At 42.4% G+C, this 21,707-nt stretch overlaps 1 protein-coding gene across 2 annotated transcripts in view; it reads right to left on the bottom strand.

Moving 5' to 3' along the window:
- The window catches only part of plxnb3 (plexin B3), a 92,250-nt gene that overhangs the window by 61,362 nt on the left and 9,181 nt on the right, over nt 1-21,707 (bottom strand). For both annotated transcript variants that reach the window (XM_040022623.1, XM_040022625.1), the window contains exon 2: nt 729-804. The gene's annotated coding sequence lies outside the window, so the exon portion shown is untranslated. The remainder of the gene's footprint in view (nt 1-728; nt 805-21,707) is intronic.

A 21,707-nucleotide genomic window follows, 5' to 3' on the forward strand; every position in this document is an offset into this window, starting at 1 on the left:
AATCACGCGATTGACTACCCTACGAGAGGGAGAGAGACACAGGAACACAGAGAGAGAGGCGCCCTGGTAACAATGGCTCTTCTGTTGCAGTAACTCTCTCTGATGATCTTTGGGTCACTGATCCTGAATCTGCAGATTCTCTGTACCAACTAATTAGATCACTGCATCCTCCATCTATCACTGAACTCCCAGCGACTGTAATAAGCCGTTTTCACACGTGAACTTCGGCGTCGGAACAATCAGGTCAGGACTTATTCCACAGTTGTCGTTTCTAATGTGCAGCGCGCAGCAGGAAATAGTCCGCTTCCGACTCGTTCTCGTTTCTAATCCGTTTGGTTTAGGCGAGGGCGCAGAGGCAGCACACACGACGCCCACTCACTCGCTGTGAATTAACTGAACAATTAGCTGCGGTACTCTCACATGGGCACAATCAAGCATCACATGGACTTTGTAGCAGCGAGCTGGCAGGTTAGAGACTGTTTAACGTCCAACTCGTTCTCACGTGCAGCTCCGTCAGTTGAGAAAGGTTCAAGGCTTCAGGTGCGAAATGCAATACAGACACAATAAGCAGCAGAATATCACACAAAGGCAACTCTACGGGGCAAGCGTTTAGTCTCAGTGATGTTCAAGAATGATGACATCATCTGGAGCCATGTGGCAGCTGCCTGTGAGGTCACCGGTGAGGACATCCGGACTTATCAGAAGACAGAGATTAGAGCCGCACCAACCTGTTGAGGCAACCTGCTGCTGTGATGTAGAAACTGAGCTGTGAGGAAGAGGAACCTTCTTCATCAGGAGGACGTTCTGGAGGAACACAAACAAAGATGTACATCAGCACAGATGTGAAGTGCGTTAATCCCAATTTTTCTTCTAACGGCCGGGGGTGACCTCTCTGGCTTCAAATCAGATCAGTTTGTATGGAAGTCTATGGGAAAATGACTCACCTGGTTTATAAGCAAACACAATTCTGAGTTTATGGACTCAGCCTTTACTTTAAAGTCTTATTGAATACAACATGATGCTAATTTTTTAAAGTTTTGGCCCTGTGTGGAGTAAAACAGGTGATAAAACAGTAGAAACTAGTGCTGTCAGCGTTAATCTCTTTAAAATGACGTTAATGCCATAACCGCGTTAACGCCCCAAATCTCAGTTATCAAGTTAGCGTGGATCGCCCCATGAGTGGAATTGGACGGCGCTAACGCGTTAACAAGCTAACCGCCCTGACGCGTTGACACCGTGCAGCCCCACGGACGGAACGATCGCACTAGAAGAAACATATAACCAGGTGTTAAACAGTCTGAAAATTCAGTTCCTTAAACTTGTATTCTTTTATGACCAGCAGGGGGCGACTCCTCTGGTTGAAAGAAGACTTCCAGTTGTGTAGAAGGGAAACTGCTCCTGGGCTCCCGCGCTCTTTGGCCTCAGTAAAATTGACTTTATGGGCGCAAGTGTCACATTATACTAGATAAAACATAAAGTTCATTTTTGAAAACTAGGGTCAGAGAGAGGGATAAACAAGCAGGCAGCTTTCTTTCATAAAAAAAGGATTTGAAGCTTTCAGAAAGCAGTTGGTGACGTCACAGTGGCTGCATCCATCTTTCATATACAGTCTATGAGTATCCGTCTCTGTTAGTGAAATGAAGTTTCATTCAAAGCAGAAGACTTTTTTTCTCTTGGTCAACATGTTGACAAACTCTCACATCCAGCAGGTTTATCTGACCCCCGAGGTTCAGGTGTTAATCAATAACAATTGTCAGCACCGCAGATGAATTATTGATCGGCTCCCTGATAAATCAATGGTTTCGGCATTATTTTCATGTGTAATCACAGACATTTCCCCGTCCGCAGTCTGAGATGTCAGAGCTGTCATCGGGGCAAAGCAGACAGCGGCTGCGGGCCCCTGAGGGTCTAAAGTCCCTAAAGGTTTCTGTCATCATTCGAGCTAGGAAACCATGGAAACAGGCGTGTTCACCCTGTCAAAGTGTCTCCTGCATCTCCTGGCCGTGTGCCCACAGTCTCGTGTTTTGGGTGGATTACTCCTTTATTGGCTCTTCATCAGCCATCTGCCTTCAAGGCCAACTGTGAGGTCAAGCAATGAATCACTTCCTGTTTGCCTGCCGGAGCCTATAATGAGTTAATGAGCTACGTGGAGTGTACAGCTAATCAATCACCGCAGCTATTGATTGATGATCTATAGACCGAGCTGCTCCTGCTCATCTGTCCTCGTCAATACAGCCGCTTCTCGCTTATTAACCTGCACACACCCGAGATCTGACATCAGCACATTTAAAGAGGACTTGGGCTAAAGTGCACTGAGAACTTCTCTTTGAGACTGGACGCTTCACCAGTTTAATCCAAACTGGGAAAAGGGAGATTCTCTGACAGCTGCTCACCAATACTTGCCCTCTAAGTGAATCATAAGTGTGAGTGTCATAAGTATTTTGGCATCTTCAGCTGAGGTTAATATCTACATGTGTGTGAACAGGCCGAGGAAAAACCTCCCACCTCCAACCGTTCGCAGTCAATTTAAGACTGACTTTAAAAACTGAACCTGTCCTTTAATGAACACAGCCTGCGGCTCCGCCCCCTGTTAATCAAACACAGTCATCAGGTCACAAACGCTGAAGCACTAAAGCAGCTTCGGTCTGTCGCTGTCAGGCGCTTTAAAAAGAATGAAGGACGACCGACAGCGCAGAGCCAGCTGAGGCATTCGGTGACCTTGAAGACAAAAACCAGGGATTACGACCCTGCGTGTGTTTGTGTTGTCATTGTCTCTTTTTGAGAATCAGTGTCCTCGCTGCTGATAAATCCAGCCTTCACTCCCTCTTACAGCAATAAAATCTGATCTTAAGAGTCAGTTTGTTTCAGATTTTAACAACAGGAAGCGTACATGAAGTTAATTTTTTGGAGAGTTCATGTCTTATTCATGTTTTCGCGTTTTTCTTTGAAGATGTTCGTCCTTAAGCTGAGCTGAAGTCAGAGACAGATGTTGTAGATTTGTTCTATTTCAAGACTCAGCAGCTTGTAAAGTCACGCTTTAAGGATTACTGTCGACAATGTGAGGAATTTTCTTTGTTTTGTGATATAAACTCCTGAACGGAGGCGACTTTAAAGACAAATAATCCAGCCTGGAGGATCATTAACTTTTATTTCACACAGTTTATTGTTCATACGAGGCTCCATATCGAGCCTTTTTGTTGGCTGTTTGTTTGGATTGCAATTTTTCTTTTTCGTGCACACACTTTCATACTTAATGCTCTTTTATGCTAATTTTTATACTTCAAGGAAACTTACATTTCTGTTTGTTTTTTGCAGAATACTAAAGTCTCCATTATATTCAGCAGCTCGTCTCTGTCTGTCAGTTGTTTGCTGCATGTGGCTTTTTATAGACGTTTCTCCATAAAACACCGCCAAGAGTGAGGCAGAGCTGTACAGTTGTAGCTGGACAGCTGAACAAAGGGATGACTCGCTGTAAAGAGCAGAGCTGCAGAATCAGCTCATAATTGTCTGCAGCTTTGCTACTATAACAATTAAATCTGTTTTCACACTGTCATTAAATACAGTGGGATAATAAACACAGTTTATAGTCTGTTTAATTAAAAGCGGTGCAATTAAAGCTGAAATATCTCTCTGAAAGGCAACATTACGTATTTGTTGTGAATGTGGATTTTGCAGTTCAGGCAGGCTAAAGAGGTTTTCAGATCATGTCTCTGGGTTCTAATAGTAAACACAGAACCAAAAACAGGAGCTGAAAGAGGCTAAAAGAGCAGAAGATGCCGACTGATGGCGTTTCAGGTTCTGCACGAGGTCGGCGTCTTACTCTGCACATGTGACTGGTTTACAGTCGGCCTGGTAGCGATATCAAACAGCACCAGCGTCAGAGGAAGTGATCCCGCAGTGAGGTCAGAAGGTCTCCGACAAACACAGAGGCTATTCACTCATGCATGCATTCATCCGTCAGAGTAAAATATCAGCTCTTTCGTCACTCGGCCCAGTGTTCACATTCAGCCCAGTGTTCAGCAGCAGGAAGTTTACGGAAGTCAAAATCCAGGGTTTTCCCTGCCACTTAAACAGTTTTATACAGCCCCAAAGTCCAACGAGCCAGAACACACATGGAGACTGGTATATACTGGGTTATATAGTGGGGAGCGAAACAACAACCTGTTCAGTAATGTTTAATAATGGAGGGTTTCCCAGGTTGTTGCTGTGGTAGCCTCAGATTCGCCCGCTAACTCCGGTAAAGGGTTTTATTTTCACAAAAGAAAGAAGAAGCTCGACTGTCACACATGCTGAGCTCCAAACAACAATCTGAAAATGCCACAGAAACCAGAGGAAAGCATTTTGTTATTCATTAACCACTGACAAGTCCTCCAACCTGATGCACCACATTGGTGTTTTATTACTCTCAGGGGATCCGCTGCAGCAAACCAGCAAGAGGTAAACTGTTAAAACCAGTAATTAACTCTTCCTTATGTGACAGTGCTGTGGTAAATGGATGGTTTGGGGCTAAAAAAATAACCTGCTGCAGTTTAGAGAACAGATCCATTCTGGGTAGAAATAAACACTCTGTTGATGTTAGCAGACCTGTTTCATCATGGTCAGAGTAACAACAATGTGGTGAAAGGGAAACTAATAAAAAAAACTTAAAGTATAGCTGGGTGTCATCTCCATGAAAACAAAAAGATCTGAGACTTTCTACAAATAGGAACCAAAGAATTCATACAAGGAAGGAAGCTGGACCTAGTAAAGATCCTCGCGGTGCTCCTCACCACCACAGGTGATCCAGACGAAGACACCTTGTTACTCACTAACAGAGGCTGATCTGTTGATGCTGGAAATCCACTGAATAAAAACCTGATGAACTTAAAGCGGACTCTTATCTGTCAGGAGTTTTTCCGAGGAGCCAATAAGGTGAAGTCTTTCTTTGAACAGATGAAGGTGTGTCAAAATAAACCCATCTATCCTCCTCCCTCACTGCTTCATGGCCCTGGAGTATACAGATGGGCTCCACATGAACTCCAGGGTGCACTAATTGATAAAGAAAAATAGCGTCGGTTGTAAGAAGCTGCCGAGCAGGCAGAAGCAGCCCGTCCAGCTGAAGCTCCACCGTGATATTGATCATTATTGAACAGCACATCATCACAGTGGGAGACCTGCTAAATCGGTGGGTATAGATGCATTTTTATAGCTTCGGGTTGACTTTACAAATGTCCTGCTGCTAAAATCCTCATCTGATCAAAGGGTTGTTGTCTATTTCCTGCTAATGCAGAAAGTTACATCTGCAAGCACTACTCAGGGCCGAAACGACCCATCCAGGTAAAGTATGTCGTTGCACCAGATTTGTTTGTTCCTGCTCACTTTGCACTTCAGTCCAATCAGCCAATCATTGTCCTTAGATATAGATACGTGTGTGTGTGTGTGTGTGTGTGTGTGTGTGTGTGTAACATTTGAAGAACAGTAGTCAGCAGTTCCTACCATCCCTATTGTGCTCTTTGTGTCTGATTTCTCTCTTTTTAAAATTGATTTTATGCCCGAGTTTTTTCTTTTCACTGCCTCTATGTCCATGACGTCTGCCTGGATTTTTAAAAAGTGGATTTTGAATTTCCACTTTACCTCCCGTGTCTTACATTTTACTTCTCTCGTCTTCCCTGTGGTTGTTCTCCTGTATGCATTTATGTTTCCTGCTGATCAGGTGTAGCTGAATTAAAGCATAAAGACACATTTCTCTCTATATGTTCTATAATAATTATAATGAAACACGATACCCGTCTCCATGAGGTCAGCAGATATGCTTCATTACGACTCCCAGACTTCTTCTTTTATGTCTAATATGAAGGCAGTGGCTGAGCAGTACTCGGGAAAACTCTGACAATGCAGCTGTCACATTTTCAACTTGTGATGCTTGAAAATTGTCACCTCGCTCTGACCACTATCACCTCTGAGAAAACCACAAGGGCTCATTACTGTGAAAATCACACATTTCTACAAAATCTCTGCCTTTCAGAAACTGACAAACATCCTCGTTCACACCTCTAAACTTTCAAGCAAGCGGAGGAGAAGAGAGCAGCTGATGAGAAACCTCATCCTGGATGAGAGGACCGACCCTGGCTCTTCACCAGAACCAGACTTTCATTCTGCGTCGGTGCCTTTGGTTTATTTAGATCTTCCACTGTTCTGTGATTTTTATTCTAGTGTTTAATCTCTTCGTTTTATCTTCTTATCTTTTATCTCCCTGCGTCTCTGTTTTCGAATCCTCCTGCGTTTCTTGTATCTCGTCTCGAAGCCTCGCGCATTTCATGTGCAGCCCTCTGTAGCAAACAGCAGATCTGAGATAAAGCAGCAGCGTGTCTGTAAACTGTCGGATCTTTCATCAGGCAGTTTGGGTCAGAGTCCTCCTGCTCACACACTTCTCTAAATAAACTGGACAAACCGGTTCAACAGTTTATAAGACTCCGTGCTGAAGGTTTCTCAGGTTTGGATTAAACTTGCAGATGTGGAGCTCATCTCATTACCAAGAGGGGGTGGTTGAGATGTTGTAAGTCGTGTAACTCTGCAGGGAAATGAGGAGCCAGACCCAGAGAATGTTAGGAAGGGGCGCCGCGGGAGCCCCGACCCTGACTGACAGTGTTTCTGAGCGTTGCATCATCAGCTAACGGAGACTCATCTGCAAATATTTTCATAACTAACAGCTCAGATGTGCTTTAATGTGGGAACAACAGGCTGCAGGCTCGTCACTGACACGCTGGTATTCTGTGACAAAGGTGCCTCTGTCGAGCTGAGAAGCAGCTGTGAGCACATTTTGAGGAAAATGCAATTCAACCGTGACCACAATGTCTAACCGCTTATTACTGATGTGTGGTTAATCAGCATGCAAACATTGAACCTTACACACACATATCAGACCATGCTTGAACACTTCTTCTAGCTACACATGCGTGTAACTGCATTTTCATCACTTTTACTTGTCGCTACATTTTTGGATCTGTAAACTTCTTCAGTGAGTCTCGGTTTCACATTAGGTCAAATTTAGCTGTTTCCTTTCTGTTTTCATTTCCGCCAGTGACTAATTCACCAAAGACTTGACACCAAAGATCTATGAAAGTGGATGGCGTGGATGCACCATTTAACAAACGTCACAAAAACAGTGCACACTTCTGCCTTTGAGCGTACGCAGCTCCATTTGACCTCCTCCTGTTTATCCTCCATCCACCCGGACCTCCTGCAGAAGACTCTGGTGCAGCTAAAAAATGTTTAATCAATTAAAGAGAGGGAAACTTGATGCACTGATATGAGAGCTTAAAGCGAGAAAAATTTCCGTGCTTGAAAGTGCTCTGTGTGTGTGTCTGTACATGTTTATATATTTCTGTGGGGACCAACAACCCTTATGGGGACAAAACCCCGCCCCCTGCAAGTTTGAAGGTGCTTTTGAGGCTCAAAATGTGGTTTTAGGGTCAAGGTTACAGTTACGCTATGGTTAGGCATTAATTTTTGATGGCAAGGGTTAGGGAAAGCATTATGTCAATTAGATGTCCCCACAAAGACATGAAAACACGATTGTGTGTGTTTGGCTCGATATGCCTACTCTTGCCCATCATGTTAAATTTTGAGCATCCTCTGCTTCATTTCCCGCACTCTGGTGAATGTTTGTGCACCACTTTGTGCGTTGTCTGCATGAGTTTTTTGTTAAATGTTCACATCAATGATGAATTAATTCATTTTAATTAAAACAACTCCTCCTCCTTTGCTCTTCTCGCTCCTCGATAGTTATCAGGCTGACTGCCTGTGCAGGGCTCCAGATGAGAGGAGGAGATTCTGTGCCACTGCTGATTGAGATCACAACACTGTGCATGTGTGTGTGCGTGGCAGGGATAAATACGTTTGCATCAAACAACTCAGAAGCTGTGCGACTTCAAAATAAAATTCTTTTTCTCTTTTTCTTTATTTAACCTTGTGCAAGTGTCCTCGACCACGAACGGTAGCAGTAAGTTGGTGTTTTCAGTGGAGGACGAAAGATTTGGACCCACTTGCTGTGAGGCAAGAGTTCAAACCACCAAACCAAACTAATGCAGTGGTGCTGCCACTGCATTAGTTTACTCACAAATTCATATTTACGAACACTCGTGCTACATATAGAGGGGAAAAGTAAGCAAGAATATTCTTCTAGAAATGTAACTATCCATTCAGGAATCTAAATTATTGCTAAAATATTACTTTAAATAAAAGCTTGTTTCAGATTTTGATATCTTGTTGTTCTTCTTACAGGTTCAAATTTGTTTTGTTTTGCAGGATTACACAAAACCAGACAGAATTTCATGAAAATTTGGAGATGTAGCACATGGCTGAAGACATAATCCATAAAATCTGTGTGCAGAGCTACATTTCTTTCACTAAAACTGTGAAATAGGGCACCTGCTGTGGAAGCGAGTGCTCCTCTACTTTCTGCTGCTTCTATCTGATCTGTGAAACTGAACCAAACTCGGCATTCAATTTTTATTTTTGGTGCACAAAAAAAATTAAACCGAAGCTTCCAAATAGGCCACCAGTCCTTTAAATCCCCATTAAACCTGCCCCTGAAACACACACACACACACACACACACACACACACACACACACACACACACACACACACACACACACACACACACACACACACAGTCAGTAGATTAGGCAGCCTGCCTTCAAACACTAATCTGTGGAGTTAATCTGATGGTTGTAACTCTGCAAACTGAGACATTATAGAGCTATAATCTGCATATATGGAACACACACACACATGCGCGCACACACACACAGAGTCAGCCTTGTATGCAGCATCTTTTTGATGCAGGTTTTTTGCACAGAAGTCTCTGTTTCAGGTTGGAAACTCATGAAAGGTCAGTTTCAAGCTGTGTTTACGCCTGGTGTTGTCATGTGATCCATACCTGCACTCTCACACCTTCGCCTTCCACTACAGCGTCATTCTGCTCTTTGTTTACATGTTACACAGCAGCCTAAAGCAAATGTGGTTGTAAATACGTATGGCAACAATCTAAACTCCAAACATGAAACACACCTGCGATGCCGCCACACGTGCACCACTACTCTCACTTATTCATTACTGCCTTTGTTACATTCACGTGCTGCTTGTGTCGTCTGCAGCTCTGAATGTGTGCACTCAAACTGAAGGAATGATTTAATGTCCTGGTGTGTGTGTGTGTGTGTGTGTGTGTGTGTGTGTGTGTGTGTGTGTGTGTGTGTGTGTGTGCGCGCGCGCATGTGTGTTTCTAAGTTGGGGGTGTAACAGATGCTGGTGAATGAAGACAGCTGCACTCCAAGATACCAATTATACACACACACACACACATACAGACTGTATAATCTTCAGTGTGAGGCAGTGACACCACATTATTTCAGTCTGTAATCTGAACACTGACAGAGGCCATTAAAAGGAACAGTCCAACATTTAAATGAAGAGTACAACGGCATGTAAAGTACGGGTGTAACGTATAAAAATCCAATATTTAAAATATAATTTTGAGCCCAACATTTAAAGGAACAGCACACATTAAGCCTGGTAGGGCTGTCCTGGTAAAGGGGGTCGATAGTGTGTGTCAGAAGGCAGTCAAGTAAGGAGGATCTGGCGGACCAATCCCTGACTGACTACCTGAAGACCCAGGACACGCTGGAGAGATTACATCTCTTGGCTGGCCTGGGAACACCTCGATGTTCTCCCGAGGAGGAGGTGGAGGAAAGGGAAGTCTGGGTTTGAGCTGCTGCCCCCACGACCCAATCCCAGGTAGGAAGGAAGGAAGGATGGATGGATGGATTAAAAAAAACTGGCATTCAATGCAACAGCCCATCTACCCAAGGTAGAGCATGAGGGCCCAAAGTTCCCCTAACACACTTTAAAGTACAGGAGACTTTCATCCATCACAGAAGACAGCAAAACTGCATCAGAGCTAAAAAGTGAGACAAATATAGTCAGAGAAAAAACTTCTGAGACACTCAGAGGCTCAAACTACGTGAGGTTAAAATAAATAGCAGCACAAGTCCTGAAAACGCTTCTGTAACATGGCAAACAGAACAATCCAAGGTTGACTAGAGAGTCAAACTGGGAATCAGCAGCTGTTAAATAACAAGAACACATAGAAACAGATCAATGAATCAATACCTCCAGTGGATGGATGAGTCAATCCCACCACTGAGATCAGTTTGTCTTTATTACAAGACAATTTTTGGATGGTTTTTTTTCTGAATATCAAAATCAAATAGTCTAAAAACATGGAGGATACCATAATCCGCACATGTGACATTTCCTTGAATGTATGATTTTGTGCTGTTTTAATAAAATATTGCCTCAGACAGACAGAATGATACAGACAGATGGACAGAAAGAGCCAAGAATAGAGGGGAAAAGGAAGGAAGAGCAGCACAAGGGGAGGAAATGGAAACACAGAGACAGTAAAAACAGCTCATTGTACCACAGAACAGGAACTTCCTCCTTCATTAAACACAGCAGGATACAGTCACAGTAAGCACACACACACACACACACACACACAAAGTAACACAAACACACGGTGTGTATACTGACAGTATCAGAGTGAAGCAGTGTCTCATCGGGACAAACTATCCTGTTAGTCACCGTCTCATGAAGCTCGCTCTGTCCCTCTAAATATACAATGTAACAACCGAGTGCATCATTACAGGCTGATCCAGGGTCAGCGAGGTCTTTCAAACAGTAACTGTGATAACAGACTCGTGGCGAATCAGCTCCAACCTTCAAACTCAAAGACTAATCACACAGCTGAGACAATCGAGTCGCTGTTGGACGCCTTGACGTTTAGAGTAAAATCATTTCATGGTTTGTTATCGCTGCTTTAAATATAGCTTATAGTTCTAACATTTCCGCTGCCTCGCCCCAGTAACTTTACACAGCGATAAGACTGTAAACACCGCGTGCTGTCAATAAAGCTTTTCCAAAGAGCTCATTTTTTCGTCCTGTCATTTTGTTCCCCTTTGTTCACAGACTTTGTTTAAATAAAGGTTCCCTGTTGAAGCCTGACTGTTCATTAACACTGTTCACCCCGAGTCTTTCAATAAAGTTCATTTAAATTCACATCCTTTTGTTCAGGCGGTCTTTGTCTGCAGAGCTCATTTAAATAAAGAGACAGTGTCAAAGCCTGGAGTTTCAATAAAAACTATTCAGCGTGCTGCTGTGAAGATCCTGTTTTCAGTAAAGTTCACTTCATCAGTCCCGAATATGCTGGAACACCCAGCAGGCCGCGAGGTTCCTCGAGTCGTGTCCAGAGACGGTTTGACACACAGAGATGTTCAACGACAACAAAAACAGCTCTCTCTGTATAGCAGGCCCGATTAAAGCCCTGAGGGGCCCCGAACTCCCAGGGGGTCCCTGATTAAAGTGCCAGGGGGCTACAGGGACCACCATTATTCAGTCGCCAGAAAACGTTTGCAAACCCTTTAAAATTGCCGTAATTTTAAATGTGGTCTGATCTTCATTTAAGTTATAATCACAGACAAGCACAATCGGACTGTAAACTGTCAACAACAGATATTCTAAATTCAGTTACACGATGCAGTTTAATGACAAGAAAACAAATCTAACAGTTCTGACAGCTGTTTGTGTCCAAAGCTGCAGAGCTGCTGGATACGTAGAGATGTGGATCTTTTATAAGACGTGTTTCTGTAGAAATATTTAGTAAAACTTTTCATTTTTTTGCTTTAAGGACATTTCAGGGGTTTGAGGGGGCATTTTAAAATTCCATTATCCACAAAACTACCTGAACTAGGTCCTTGAAATGTTTTAGGGTAAATATCTGGTACCGTGTTTCGATGAATATGGACACTCTGGAGTGGATGATGGATGCTTGAATTCTGTAAAATATTTGGATGTCCGACCACAGACAGCAGATTTGGAGGCCTGTAGAAACCACAGGTTTGCAGCGAAGCAGCTGATGTTTTATTTACAGCTTCTCAGATTCGAAGCCCTCAATATTCTTTGGCCCAATCAGGTGAATGGCTTCACAGATATTACAGCTTGAATGTGAAGGGACTTCAGCGTGATATTCCCCCGGACAGGACACCATGCACCAAATCCAAATTAACTTTTTTAGACAGAGTGAGTTTCTGTTATTATTTCTATTTGTGATCATGCTCTCTCTCAGTTTCATAATATCAGTTGTTGGAAATGTTTATATCTATGTATGGCAGCCAAATATTTCATATTTTCTAAAAAAAATTGCTTGTTTTTCCTCTTTCATGCCTGGTTTTCTTTCTTCAAACCAAATCTATTTTTAAATTTTTTGTTTTTCATTTTTTTAAATATGATGACTTGAAATCCCTCCTAAAACATTTTTGAGACATTTTACATGCTTTATTGTATTTTTTTTAAACTTTTTAAGTAACTTTACTTAAAGGTAATTTACTTTCTATTTTTACTTTATTTCGTTTTGTACTTCATTGAGTTCCTTTTGTGTGTGTATTTTTCCTTAGTGAGCTATTTACCTTTGTTATAATGTGTGTGTGTGGGTTTTTTTTTTATTGTGTTGTACTACTTTATTTATGCCTATTTTGTTGTGGGTTATGTTTTGAATTTTTTTTGGGGGGGGGGGGGGCATACTTATTAACAAAAGGAAAACCATTTTTTGGCTTATAAAAGTCCACAAAATAATAAAATGTACTAAAGTAAAATCATGTAGCAGGACTATTTATACACATGAGGGCTAATCAAGAAACAGCCACAAGCCACAGGTGAGGGTAGACATGCAGGTGTGAACAATCGATGACAATGAGACATATGAGACGAGGAAGATGGGAAACACCGGGGAAGACAGCTGCAACAAATCAGGATAAACGAGACAAGGGAAGTAAAACTCAATATGAAGCACGCAAGATATGATAAAAAATAAAACAGGAACTAAAACACACACATACTGAGACCCGGACTGAAGTTTGATTTACACTTCTGCAGGTAATCTAAGCCTTAACTTACGACACAACCAGAAATCCCTCTTAACCATGAAAATTGTTCCAGCATGTAATTACATTTCTCAGGAGGTGCACGTTGGGTTACGTGTGAGGTTATGATGTAGGTTTAAAAGGCGTTTCGGGTCATGTAAGCATAATTTCCTGCTGAAGTATAATTCACGACACGGGAAGCCACAGAAAAAGAAAAGAAACAGAGAAACCCAGAGGAGAGCAGTTAAATATCTAAATGGTAAATGGACTGATACTTATATAGCGCTTCTTCTCCCAGAGTACTCAAAGCGCTCTATACAACATGCCACATTCATCCATCCAAACACATCCATTCTCACCAGCACTTTCTCTAAACTGAGTGCTTTCTAACTACATTCACACTCCGATGGATGCATCAGAGAGCAACTTGGGGTTAGTATCTTGCCCAAGGATACTTGACATTGCAGACTGGAGGAGCCAGGGATCAAACCACCAACCTTCCAATCAGTAGGTGGCCTGCTCTACCTCCTGAGGTCTAAGGAGCTTGGAAAGAAAAGCGTCTTTTTCCAAGCTCCTTAGACTACGAAGACCTGGATGACTGAGAACCTTCACAGACATATCTACCTCCTGAGCTACAGCCACCCCATGGCTTGCAGCCATACCACCCTGAGCACGCCCAATTTCGTCTGATCTCGGGAGCTAAGCACAGTTGGGCTTGGTAAATATTTATAAATATCTAAATATTATTGATGGTTTGATGAATCCCCATGAACATGTTGAATCTTTCCGTCCAATTGAGTCACAAAAAGGAAGTTCATGCGATGTATGAAGTATCAATCGCAGAATGCCCTTATCAGGTCCTGTGTTATATATATATATTGTATCCTCTCTGAGTTTGATTTAAAACTTGTGTTATTATTGGGAGATATGTCACAACGGCCCTTTTGCGGGACACGGGGCTCGGGGGTCCAAGGTCAGCTATAACATCACTAATTTACTCTACATATAGTATTAATATCAAGAAAACATATGAAACAATATGAAATACTCTTACATTTACACACTATGCACATACTATACCCAACAGAGGTAAGCAGAAGTTAAACACTGATCGAGACCGACTCCTTTTTCACACACGCGCAGACAAAAACTGACAATAAAGACAACAAAGAACCAAAGAGTGAAGAATAATAAAGAATTCCAGCTCAAACCCCGGGAACACCCAGTTTTCATGACAGTGTGGGCGTTTTTTTCTACATTTTAACACAAGTTTTGACCAGTTTTGACAGCCCCACGCTAAACTAATAGCGCACCAACAGCTACACTTTTATATCATTTGAACACATTGTGTCATCTGTGCAGTGCAGGCTGCAAAAAACAAGCAAGCCTCTGTGCTAACGGCTTCTTCAAAGGCTACTTGGAGTCAGGTGTTTTAAGTTAAGGAGTGAGTGAATTGTGCAACGCTGCTTTATTCAGAGGTGAGCCGGTCTATAAATAAAGACATTCAAAGACTGCCTATTAGGAAAGATTGACTGGTATGAACTTTCACAGGGCGTCAGAGGAACCATTACAGAGATGCACACAGATATAAAAGACTACAAAAGCTTTTCTAAAGACCACAGTCCTCATCAGTCCACAACCAGACAAACCACTGACAAAAGGAAGAGATTCAGGACTGCTGCTACTCCTTCCTAAGAGTGAAAGTCCTACAAATACTACACAAAGAGCATAACAAGTCATTCTGAAAGAGATGAAAAGAGCTCAAGGTTAAGACGAACACACCTGCAGAAATCTCCTCAGCTCGCTCGAATCTTTGTTCTTGCGTCTCTCTGGACGACATTTGTGAGGCTGGAGAGCGTCCTCGGACACACACACGCTGTTTTGTCACTGATGTTTGTGTCACAGCTCAAGTTTGTGTTGACTCTTACTGTATATGTATATCACAAATCAGACGGCTGGTTCTGGGTGACTGGTTCTTTGCTTACTGGTTCTGGCTTCACTTCAACATCAAAGAGAATATTTTATCACAGCCAATTATAAACACACACACACACACACGCTCGTGTTGGTATTCCTATCATTCTGAGGTCCCTCACTGCTCGCCGTCAGCCATACTCCTCATCACCATGGTAACCCCGACCGTCTCCATGGAAACTCGCCTGACTTTAACCACAGAGCGAGTTTCTTCCTGTCTGTGCAGGAATCCTGAAACTGAACCCTGCGTAATTCTGGTCCCGGTCCGGATCCTGGTCCTCACCCAAAGCCGCAAGTCTGAACTTTAAACTGGCTCCAGTGACATGAAGAGCGATGTGACTCCTCTCTCAGCTGTCAGGCTGCAGTCAACACCATGGACGTGTGAAAGCTGTCACAGGGAGGCAAGAGAGAGAGTGAAACATCCCAACAGGTTCGCTTTTAGGTGGAAGTGTGGCTGCCGTCCACTGGGACCCACTAAACGGGAGGAAACACTCCCATTAATGCTCAGTTTTATTCCAAACACCTCTGGACTGTCAGTGAGCTGATACCGGGGAGGCTGAAATGCTTATTACAACAGCAAATTCAGTCCTGCGAGTGATTCATATTGTAGCAGCTGTAACCGGATTTCTTTCATATAGTTTTTGCCTTAAGGCCTTCGTTGTGAAAGACTGAATATTTTTTTAGCATGCTTATAAAACAGAAGTCTAGATTTTACAGTTTTTTGAAAAGTTCCCCTGAGCAGGAGCAGTTTGGGTGTAAAACAACTTCCTCGCTCAGACCTGATTGTGTCTGCTGCTTGCCAGGAAAAGCTCCTGCACTGGAAAATGTCACTGGCTCTTTTTCACTTTTGCTTCAATTTCAGCAAATTAAGTTTCAGCTCTAATTTACTTTCTTTGTTTATTATAAAACATGTCACAAAATGAAACCCGAGTGCTTCTGTAAGCGAGTCTTACTGCTCTGTAATCATGCTGAAAAGCCTCCAGCTGCTTATTTTTGGCAGTTATTTTGAAGTATTATAAATCATTTTTAATTTCAAGAGACACAGGGACATAAAAGCTGCATGAATACAATAATCAATTAAATCTGATACTTAAAAAGTTAGCTGACTTTGCCCCAATAAAAGCTTCATCTTCCACCTGCTCTGCTCATGAATAGTCGTTTATGGGGCTTCTTATCTTTTCATAAAGACAACGATGAGGTGAGGCATAACTGGCTGATTGTGGCTGCTGTTCATACTGGTGTGCCGTGAGTCTGTGGTGTTTATACAGCTGACCACGAGAAGCATCGAGAGCCAGTAACTGCAGTGTTTGTGCACCTCACTGCAAAACCAATGAGTGAATGAATGAATCTCACTCATCCAAAAAGAAAACTGCATCCACCCGAATGAAGCTGTGTTATGAGGATGTTATAATTCTTGGTGCTGGCAGTTTGTGTGCCAGGGCCAAATCTGTGCACAACAATTTTTTCTGTCTGTGCTGCTGAAAAGCAGTACCCACTCAAAACTGACTGGCAGAGTGCTGGAAAGCAGTCGAGGAAGGAACAGCTCTCCTTTCCTACTTCACTGTCAGCATAGACTGTATATAAAAGATGGGCGTACTCCTGTCATGCAAATTTTAAAAAGCTAAAAATGGCGTCAGTGAAGACACTTAGATTGAGGATTTGAGAACTGTACCATGCAAACCAGTGGGTGATGTCACCGTGGCTACACCCATCCTTTATAATACTACAAAGCCTTTAATTGGCAGTGATGGTACATGTAATTGGTACATTGCTGCTACCTGCAACTCTGGAGACTGTGAGGTGAAAGCAAACCTGCTCACAACCTTTTCATATAGCACATTTTACAGGACACAAATAAACAAGTTTGTTAAGTAATATGTAAGTTTCCAAAGTGCTTGAGTAATTTTAATAACTGCATAACTTCAGGTATTTCACTGGAACGGAGACAAATTAATCGGCAAGTAATTTAAAGTACTGCATAAGTCATTTTAAGTAGTGTATATCTTTATGTATTTTACAGGAAACAAGGAAAAATTACACTGCAAGTAATTTCAAGTACTGCGTTTCTGGTAGTTTTGCAGAAAAATAGATAATCTTTCCCATCTTACACTTTGAATATCCTGTTTTTTTGTCTTGCTTTTTTCCATCTTTACTTATTGTTCATTATGCTGATGTGCAGAATAGATGTTTTGTTTCTCAACTATCCTGTATTTTTACCAATATAAATGTGCTGTTCTACTTTACCAGGTTACAAGAAAAAAATCACTAGCATCAACATTTGCATGTCTATGCCATCTTATAATGAACTTCTTTCCCCCCCATCACTTCATTGTTCAAACACAACTTTCAAAAGTAGTGTGCAGGACAGGTGTGCCGACCTTGCTGTAAAATACCTGGACCAGGTTAAGTCACTCCATAGTAAGGCCACACCCCAAACTGTACAGTGTACAAAATTTAATTTTGTAAGATGGGGAAATATTATTTGTTTTTCTGCAAAATTACCAAGAAATTATGTGGTTCTTACTTATGTAGTACCTAAAATTACTTAATATTTGTGTCACCTTTACTGTAAAACATCTGAAGTCTACACAATATTACTTACACCTTATTTAAAATTAGGTAATAATATATATTTGGTTATGTAAAAACCTCCCTTGTTCGCCCTCATTCTAGTGTGTATACTTTTAATCTGTAGATAAATATAAATACATTTCAAATAAAATACATGATATTATAGAATATGGGAGAATTAATTAATCAGAGGCCATATTGTAAATGGTTTATTAGACCATCTGCTATAAAAACAAGAAATCACTTTTTATGTCCTTATTTTGTTATTTATTTAAAAATTTACAAACTGAAATCATGTTTTTATGGCAAGATTTAACCGACCAGACGTCTCTGAAAAGTCAGAAATGAATCAATCAAAACAATCAACCACTAAAACTATTTTTTTCTGTTCAGGAATCCAAGTAAATAACTGTAATTTGGACTCCTAAACAACAAATTCACTATTTTCTTCTGCTTTTTAAGCAAATTTGAAAATCATTGCATATTAACGATATGCAACTTCTCAGCCAAGCTTGCTCGCGTCAGCTGGTAAGTTAGCATTAGCATTCGACCCTTAGATTTGGCCTGTTTTGCTCAGAGAAACCAGGGAACTGCACATAAACAGTCTATGATGGAAACACTACAGGTGCATTTGTTGATAAGCTAAAGATCAGTTTGTCAGTGTAACTCCTGAGTGGCTGAACTTTCACAGCATAGAGGACACTTGAAACACTAACCAAAGGAATTTCCACAAACAGCTGAACACTGCAGCATGTCTGCAGCTCCACCACGTGCAGCAGAACCGTCAGTCAAAATGAAGATGCACTAAAGCAGATCTCTAACATATGGCACCTCACAGATGTTTTATGGAAATTTGCAGGTAAACAGCAAGAAGGGTTTTTATTTTCTGTTGTTGCTGTTCATTTCTGTACAAGATGTCTAAATATAAACGGCGATGTTTACATGTGGTGATTGTTTAATTTGTCAATGTGCACGTCCTCCCGAACGCTCGCTGCTGAGAACAGAGTCGGCAAAGATTCGACTCAAGTTTCCAGGAAATTAGCTGAAAATATGTGACTGTAAACTGAAGTGTTACAGTGAGAAGGCAGAAAGTGACTCCACCATCCTGTCTGTCTGACAGGCAGCGAGACAGCTGGTTAGCACTGTGTGTGTGTGTGTGTGTGTGTGTGTGTGTGTGTGTGTGTGTGTGTGTGTGTGTGTGTGTGTGTGTGTGTGTGTGTGCGCTCCACAGGGAGCGATTGAGAGAAACCAGCTTCTTTATGGATTATTAATATCACCTCCAGCTACACACACAGTTAGTGTGTGTGTGATTTCACACACACACAAACGGGGGAGGATGGGAGGGTGGGTGGGGGAGGGTTGGGTGAGTTTGAGGAATAGGATGGGGGGGGCTCAGCAGTTGGTGCGATCAAGGACACTTCATTCACACTCCACTCTACGGTGCATGCGTGTGTGTGTATAATCGGTGTGGAGGCCCCACCCTAATCTGGGATCAACAATAGACCCCCAAACACCCACCCAGAACCCCCCTTTACTCGTCTTTGTGAGTTCTTGTTTGTTTCAACTCGTCCTCCGGTCACCCTCCAACCCCCAAACACCACAGTGCACCCCGCCCTCCTCAGCCCTCCTCTTCCTCCGTCTTATCAGGTCTGTCAGTTCAGGTTCAAGCCGCCACAAAAAACATCAAACACACCTGCTACAGCAGACTGCACACGGCCCACTTATGAACCATCTCAGAATACTAAAGTCTGCCATGGTTCACTGCAGAAGTAACTATTTTTAATTTCTGGCTTATCCAAAGATTCTCTGCAGGATTAATCGATTGAGAACTTCATCAATAAAACATCAAAAACCGGTAAAAACATGAATCCGCGGGAACATCCTTCTATGTCTTTTACACGTCTAAAACTTCCGCAGTTTCGCTCAGTAAGTCACTTAATAAGAACTTAATTAACTGAGTTATTTTACATTAGCAGGCTTTTGTCCAAATGTAGAACAAGCTGTAACCAAATTTCATGAAAATCTCAAAAACATGAATTAAAGCGTGTTTTCTTCCACCATCTTTGTGTGAATTTGACTTCATTGGTTCTCACAGCAGGTGGAGATTATCCTCAGTCTGTCCATTAAATGACTTCAGAAGCAGACTGCAGTCTAAGCCAGAGAATCTCTAATATAACCAGTAACTCGCACTCTCTCAGATTTCTTAGAGGGCACGCATGAGATAATCCTGAAGGAAAAGCCGTGAAGTCCAGAAAATGAAGTGAAAAATCTTCATCATGTTTTTGATAAACGAGTTGGACACAATAGTTCAGATTTTGATTGCAGTAAAATACCTTCAGGTGAGTTTTAGGGACGTCACAGCAGGGGAACATTGGTGCCCTCAGAAGTTATCGCCCAAAATACTAGTTGGTTAAAGGAATCACTCGTAAGTCAGCAGTGTAAAACACTAGTAAACCCTCATTAGGATGCATTCCCATACAGCTGTGCCTGTCTGTGCTGGTAAGCTATAAACACCCACAGTAGCAAGCTAAGATGACATTTGGATGAACAAGCTCTGCATTAAAAAATGAGTGATTTTATCTCCGCTGTGTCAGAGTAAACCGGCACGAAACCACAGGAATACCGTGACAGCTGACCACGTTCTGCAGTGGACTGCCTTGTTTATCAAAACTTTAACAGATATATTGTTAAAAATGCTCGCTCTGACTGTGCCAGCTGACAGACACCAACACCAATTTGTCTAGCAGCAGGTGAGTGCGTTTTCCCTGCAGGCCTTTACAGACACAGCACCAACATAAGGATGCTCTTCTTTAACTACAGCTTGGTGTTAATACAGTCACACAGGAGAAGCTGTTCGGCACGCTCCGCTCCCTCATCAGCTGCCTCCAGACTCTCCAACTGGGCGAGTGCACATCCTCCACCCTGAGCGCTGGGATCCCTCCATGGTTGTGTGATGAGCCCCCACCTTCATGCACTCTTCACGCATGGCTGCTAGCCCAGCCACACTTCAAACCTATTGTTAGGTTTGCGGGTGATATGACAGCCTTCAGGCTCATCAGACTGCAATGAAGCTGCATTTACGGAGGAGAATCAGAACCTGAAAACATACAATGTTCAACAATAACCTGGTTCTGAAATACCACAAAGACCAAGGAGGTCTTTGAAGAGAACCCCCACCTTTGGGCTCCTGGGAATCCCCATTAGAGAGGACCTCTGCCTGTCTGACAGGATGTCTGCAGTGCTGGGGAAAGATGTGCCTTCATTAGAGCCTTACTGGGAGGGCCAATATATTGGTCCGTTTTAGCCATATATTGGCCTGTATATTTAATAAATGAAAATCTAAAACAGTAAAGAAGAGATGGGAGAAACTCCCATCGATGATATAAAATGATGACATCACACAGTTTGTTCAACAGAAGGCAACAGCACAACAACTAGTAGATCCAAGCAGTCCTTGACTTAATGTGATCATTCATATTTTGTTTAGTCACATGACCAACTCGCTACCCTGGCGGGCCAAACATTACTCCATCATGAGGGCAGATAGTGGACAGTCAGAGTACTATTGGTTTTTTTTCACCTGTCTCAAGGCAAGATTACCTGGATCAGCGGTCCTCAACCTTTTTTGCGCTACGGACCGGTTTATGTCCGACAATATTTTCACAGACTGGCCTTTAAGGAGTCGCGGGTAAATACAACAAAATAAAACCAGTACAGTACCAAAAAAAAGAAGATTTATTCATAACACACGGGAAAAGACCCAGGGAAACCGAGTTAATGATAAAAACGATTAAAAAAATAACGATAAAATCCCTGAAAACCATAAATTTCACACCTGAGCCTCAACTATCGCGGCCCGGTACCAAACAACTCATGGACCGGTACCGGTCTGTGGCCCGGGGGTTGGGGACCGCTGACTTGGATCATCTATCCACACATCCATCAATCGAAAACTAAGATGTGAAGAGAAACTACACATTTTGGGGACTTGTTCCAAAACCAGTGGTTTTATTTAAATCTCTGAAAGTGGTGATGTGTCCCCCAGAGCTTCAGCTCAGTGTCATCTACGTGTATCTTTGCTCACCTCACACCACTGCAAGGATGAAAGCTTTCAAAGTACAGACAGCTACATGCATTTTCTTTGTGGATGGGTAGGTAAGACGGCCGTGTGGGAGATGAAGAACACGAACTTGTGTGTGGTTA

Source organism: Simochromis diagramma, unplaced genomic scaffold (assembly GCF_900408965.1).
Source record: "Simochromis diagramma unplaced genomic scaffold, fSimDia1.1 OVJJ01000308.1, whole genome shotgun sequence".
Taxonomy (NCBI): Eukaryota; Metazoa; Chordata; class Actinopteri; order Cichliformes; family Cichlidae; genus Simochromis; species Simochromis diagramma.